Consider the following 6680-nt stretch of genomic DNA (forward strand, 5'->3'; position numbering starts at 1 on the left):
AACTGTTTGACACAGCTATTAGCTAAACAACTAGATAAGGAATCAGGCTGTGCCCTCCCTGTGAGGAGGTCCTGGGTAACCTAGACAACAGATCACTGGCATAAACATGCTTCCCCCTCCCATGCCCATTCCTGCTCTTATGTTTTAAATTTTCCAATAAAGAGTGAACCCACAAAACCCTAGTCTCCCCACCGTCCATCTAAATAGACACAGAACCCCAGGTCTTGGCTCTTTCTCTCTCCCTGTGACCACACTCTGGCTCTTGGGCATGCTGTGTCGGCTCAGAGCCTGTGAGTAATAAACCTTGTTTTTACTAAGTTTGCTGATAGGTGTTGCTAAGTGCATCTTGCAGTCATAGCAAGAACCACAAGGGTTGGTCAGCCACAACATTGACTGTGGTTGGGGAAATGTTTGTGGGGTCTTGCCACAATTAATATGGGCCCAGGCGAATGCCTCATATTTCTAGCTGATAGCGTCACTGTCAGTAGGTGGAAGCCAATGGGAAATACTCTGTTCTAGACATCTCGCCATCTTCAGTCTGATGGGGCTCTATGCCAGAGGTCCACTATTTCCACAATATTGCTGTATAACAAAACACCCCAAAATTCAGTGGCTTAAAATACAATTATTTATTCTCTCTCATATCCACAGGTTGTCCAGTAACTGGCTGATCTCAGCTGGACTCGGCTCTAAACTCTGAAGCTTAGGTTGAGAACAGATGTACTTCGCAAATCTCTCATCTTTGCTGGACCAATGGGCTACCTGGGTTCTTTCTCTCATGGCGAAAATGGAAGTGGGTAAGCCCAACTCACAAGCACATTTCAAGCCTCTGCATAAATCATGTCTGCTAATGTCCCATTGACCCAAAGTCAAGAGGCCAAGAAGTGCACTCTGTTTATAGTAAGGGGAAATGCAAGATTTTATGAGGCAAGGATCCACAAAGGAGTGAGAAATCTGGGCTAAAAAGTTAATCTACCAGATCCACCAAGGCGAGATTTTGGTGACTTCCTTATGCTATCCTGATCATCCAAAATCACTTGTGCTTTTTTTTTTTCCTCTTAAAAGGTCAACATGGTCTTTGTTGCCCCTAATATTTCATCTGGTTCTTGTTCCCTTTTGCTGCATAAGTTATTTCAAAAAAGAAAGGATAAGAACAGTAACTCCTATACATTTACTTAGGGAAAACATCTGGAGAGTTGTTTTTGTTTTTCTTCAGTTTTTCTTCATCTGGATGTTTGGCATTGTGTCAAAAGTTTTACTCTGAGAAATTTAAAAAAGTGGGTCTAGTTAGTGTGTTACTTCCTCTCTGCTTCATAATAATATACTAGAGTCTTACTCAAATGCCACCCCTGGGATGCCTGCTAGGAACCACGTTATAAGGGAAAGAGCAGGATAAATTCCTTCTGATGCTCATTCTCAACAATAAAGTCCCTTATTAATCTCAGCCAACAGTTTATTTTAGAAATAATCCCACGCCTTGTTTTGTCACATTACCATGAGATTCTGATATGCAGAAGACCCTTGGCCTCCTTGGACTTGACAAACACAGTTTCTACTATTTGCTAATGACCACTAGGTCATAACATGCAATCATTTGTCATTTTTGTTGAGATACATATTTGGATGTCGTGTGTCCCCAGCTTGGTGCCACAGTTTTGTTCTCTAATTGTCGTGGTATACATTTTTCTTAGAAAAAATTAAGTTTAATAGCAGTGTTTGTAACTTTGGAAATTTTCCAGTGTCTTGGGATAAACAAACAGCAAAACCAGCAAGAGGTTTTAGAATATCATGTCAGAACCCAGTACTCAAAAGCCTAGATTTAATCAGTATTGCAGGCACATGTCATTGGGTCATCTTCCACTAGACTGGATGCTACTGGAAGGAAGAGACCACATCTTGCTTTTTCATTTCTCTGCTTTTAGCTCACTGCTTGAATAAAGTAGGAACCCAATACATGCTTGATGAATGAGTGAGTAAAAAAATGAAGGTATGGAAATCTGTCAATGAATAACAAGGCCCACCCTTTCAGAACAGTGTCAGAAGCAACAGTCTTGTAACTGCATGGCAGGTTGCAAAAAGGTCATGGAGATCAAGACCAAACATCACCTTAATGGAGATTGATAGTAGATGTGTTATCAAGAGAAGTACTCAAGTGCAGGTAATAAGACCGTGAGCTATTTGCAGATCAGAGGTACAAGGTAAAGACTTCCCTAGCAAGAAATGCCACATTAGAATGGGGTCACAAGGTCAGAGCAGGACAAGGAAAACTTTCTGTTCTGTGCCCTACATGTTAAACTAGAGCTCCTTAATCACCTAAAGGTGAAGGTCAAGTGACCTGCGCTACAGAAAAGAAGGACTATAGGGTTAGGAAACTCATGAGGTCATTGAACCTTGTGTCATTAAATGTTGGAAAAAGCATAATCTTTTTAAAATCAATTTGAATAATGCTTAAAACCTTAGTAAACATGGGGTTCATGTGTACTGATTTTGGTATTGTGTAATATTGAAATTAAAACAGTACATCACATGAAGGGTAAAGAAATCATTTCCAGATCTTACTTACAAATCCCAAAGAACACTGCAGAAATCCATTTCATGTGGAATTTTTTAAAAATTCTCTTTCACCCACAAAAATAAATGTTTTCCCCCACCACAAAAAAATGAACAAAGTATCAAATTTTAAAAGTTGGGAGAAAACAACAAAATAAACCTAAGGAAAGAGAGAAAGAATGTAAATATGAAAGTAGTAATAAATGAATTGTAAAACAGGAAATAAACAAAAAATAAAATTAGTAACTGGGTTCAAGAGTGGGTTAATTGAGAGTAAAAAAGGGGAAAGAGATAATGCAAGAGTGAGAGGCAGAGAAGGAAAGAGGCAGTGGCTGTGGGGGAGGGGAGGAGAATAAAAATGATGCCTATGTGGAGAGGGGCAGAAAACACAAATGCACAAAATCACATGTCACAATAAAGGAAACAGGCATAGCTACAGAGAAACTGAAAATAAATTTTAGAAGAATAGTTTTCTCAACTCTATAAAAATAAATTAGAAACCTGGAAAAGGATAAATAACCAAAACCAAAAACAGGAAATTAAAGAAAGCCAAAAAGTTGTCAAAAGATCATCCATAATGAATAATGCCTGACCCGTACATTTTTACTGGCCAATATATAAAGTCCGTAAGAATTAAGAAACTCTGATTCTATTTAAAAATGTTTGTGAGCATAGAAAGGAAAAAAGGAAAGTTTATGTATTTGTTTTATGAAGCCACTATTACTAAAACCCGACAAAATAGGATGGTATGGTAAAAATTAAATTTCAAAGTCACACTTATATTATTGTTGCAAAAATCAGAAGTTAAGTATCATCAAATAAATTACAGTCACTTATTACAAGAAAATATAATACCACATAGAGTTCATATCAGGAATGCAGGGATGGCTCGATATATGGAACTTAACAGGGTTAAGGTTATATTGATAGATTTAAGGGGATTAATCATTTGATCATCTCCATGAATGTCAAAGAAGCATTTGATAAAATTCTTTTAAAACTTTTAAAACATAAATAGATTAATAAATCCCTAATTATAACCAAATTATCATGGACTTAATGGTGAAATATTAGAAAAAAAATCCTATTAAATTCATATTCACCCTAAGGATATCTACCATGATTGGTGTTGGTTATGTTTTTCATTATTTGCAGATTAAATCAATACTGGGAAACAAGAGGAAATAACTATAACACACTACAATTAGAAATTCAGTAGACTGTTATATAAAGATTAATATACAAAAACTTGTTGTCCTCAATGGAGCTATATGAAAAAAAGAAAGAACCTAGAAATAAACATTTGGATCTATTTGAAGAAAATTTTAATATTCTGCTCTGGAGTCTAAAACATTAAATGAGTATCAAGAACTGACTTGTTCTTAGGTAAGATTGACTGACTTTACATAGATAAACAGTGTTCTCAACTCTTTCATTATAGCCCCCCTTTACAGACATTTCTTTTTTCTTAATTGTTCTCTCCCATTAAATGTTAATACCACCAATAAACTAAATATGTTTACATACTGTGCATATATATATCTGTACTTTAGAATCTAAGGGGTTTTTTTTTTTAAAGATTAAATTTTTCATCTCCAGGAACCAATTTTTGATTCTTTAAGAATAATATCATCCTGTTGAGAATGCATAAGATGGACATTCTTCCTTAATTAATTCAAAACAGATACACTGATTTAAACAAGACTATGTTAAAAAGTTTCAAAATGTAAATATAATGAGGGGGGCTAGCTCTTCTTAGACATATTATTTAAAAAGTAATAAATATTATATAATGGAATTTCCAGGATAGGTATTCCATAAGTAGAGCCCATACATGGTAGAATTTAGTATGTGTTAAAAAAAAAAAAAAAAATGGGGCACCTGGGTGGCTCAGTGGGTTAAGCAGCTGCCTTCTGCTTAGGTCATGATCCCAGAATTTTGGGATCGAGCCCCACCTCAGGCTTCCTCCTCAGCTGGGAGTCTGCTTCTCCCTCTGACTTCCCTCTCTTGCGCTCTATCTCTCTCACTCTATCTCTTTCAAATAATGGAGAAAATCTTTAAAAAAAAAATGGATTATCAAACAATTGGGTTTTGAATAACTGGCTAGCCAGAAAAGAGGGGATAATGAGTTCATCTCTATTATACTCTTTACACCAAAATAAACAGGATGGTTCAAAGATTTTAACACAAAATGAGACACCACACAAGTGTAGAAGAGAATATAGGAAAATTTATATTTTCTTGGAAGGAAAAGTCTGTGGAACAAGACACAAAACCCAAAAGTTAGAAAATTAAAGACTAATAGATTTGCATAAAATTAAACTATTTGCATGATTTAAAATAATTGAAGTTAAAAGGCAAGCAACACAACAGAACAAGATATATTTGCACTGTATATATAAGAAAATGACTAATATTAATAAGATATATTGAATTTAAATCAATTATAAAAATTCTAAAGACCCCAGGAAAATGGACTCTAGACACAGAAAAAAAAAAAAAAGGAAATGCAAATAGCCTCTAAATGTAAGAAGAAAGCAATTATCCACAAAATGAAACTTGAATGAAAGACATTGTTTTTCATGTATCAGAAGGGCAAAGTTGAAAATATTTTTGTAATATAATGTGTCATTGAGAATGTGTAGAAACAGAAATTTTTACCCATTTCTACTGAGTGTATAAATCAGCAAAGTCTATTTTTTAGAACAATTTGCCAGTTGCTATGAGAAGTAAAACTTTACATACCCCTTGCCCAATATTTTCAAGTCTAAATAATTATACTGCAGATATATTCACACTTGGACTTAAAGATTTTTTCCCAAGAATGTTCATTGAAGCATTTTTGTAATACTGAAGAGTAAAACACCCAACAATAAAAGAGTATTTATATGATTATGATACAAACATATAACAAATAAAATGCAATGTAGCTATTGGTAAGACATGTTAGGGGGGGAAAGTAAATTTGCTGAAAATTATGTAGTGTGTGTGATGGTTAGTTTTGGGGTCAACTTTGTTAGACCATGGTATTCAGGTGTTTGTTTAAACACTGATCTGGCTGTTCCTGTGAAGGTATCTTATAGGTATAATTAATATTTATAATGAGTTGACTTCAAATAAAGCACATCACCCTTGATAATGTGGGTAGGCCTCATATAATCTGTTGAAGTCCTTAAGAATAAGACATGTTTCCTGGGGGAGGAATTCTCCTTTAAGACTACAACATCAACTCTTAATGTCCAGCCTGCCCCTGCAGATTCCAGCCTTGCTGGTCCTCACAACTGTGTGAGTGAATATCCTAAAATCGATCTCTCTCGGCTCTCGGTATATATAGATTGTTTCTGTTGGCTCTGTTTCTCTGGAGAATACTGGCTGATACAGTGTGTTATTATGTCTTTTTATATTTATATATATATTATATATATATATAGTGATAGTACATTTGGTAATTGTTCTGGAAGAACATTGAAGAGAATAGGAACAGTGGTTGTATGAACTTGTTACTGCAACATCAAGTTAGGAGTGAGTCATAAAGGCAGATTCTCAGGCCCCAAGCCAAACTTATGGAATCAGAATCCACATTGTAACAAGAGGCAGAGTTTGAGAACCGCTGGCAAGGGGAATGGTGCTGGCGCATAGGGATTCAGAAGGACTGACTTTTTCTCTAGGCTCCTGGGTACTGAGCTTTCCTTTCTGCCCACCCCTCAGTTCTCTAACTACCCTAACTTGCCAATCAGGTGTAAACTACTCCCAGCCTCTCTCCCTTGTTACTCCAACTACTTTCTTCATGCTGCCCATTGATGGCCGCTTCTCCTGGAGCTAATTTTTGTTTCCCTTCTGAGAGTAAACCTTAGTTGTCCAAATTAATTCCTCCTTACTTCCGGGATTTCCCAACCCCAGTCCTCAATGACCCCAATCACAGAACACTCTGGAGCTTGGGAACAGGGACTGAATGTGAAGAGAACTGTCTACTTGGCTTTGTGGCATTTGCCTCAGCTCTTAAGGAGGAGGGATGGGGTTTTGTTGTTTCTGGACATATCGTGTGTGTGTGTGTGTGTGTGTGTGTGTGTGTGTGTGTGTGTGTGTGGCGCGCGTGCGCGCGCTGCGCGCGCGCATTTTAAAGATTTTAT

This window comes from Meles meles, chromosome 9, assembly GCF_922984935.1.
Source record: "Meles meles chromosome 9, mMelMel3.1 paternal haplotype, whole genome shotgun sequence".
Lineage (NCBI taxonomy): Eukaryota > Metazoa > Chordata > Mammalia > Carnivora > Mustelidae > Meles > Meles meles.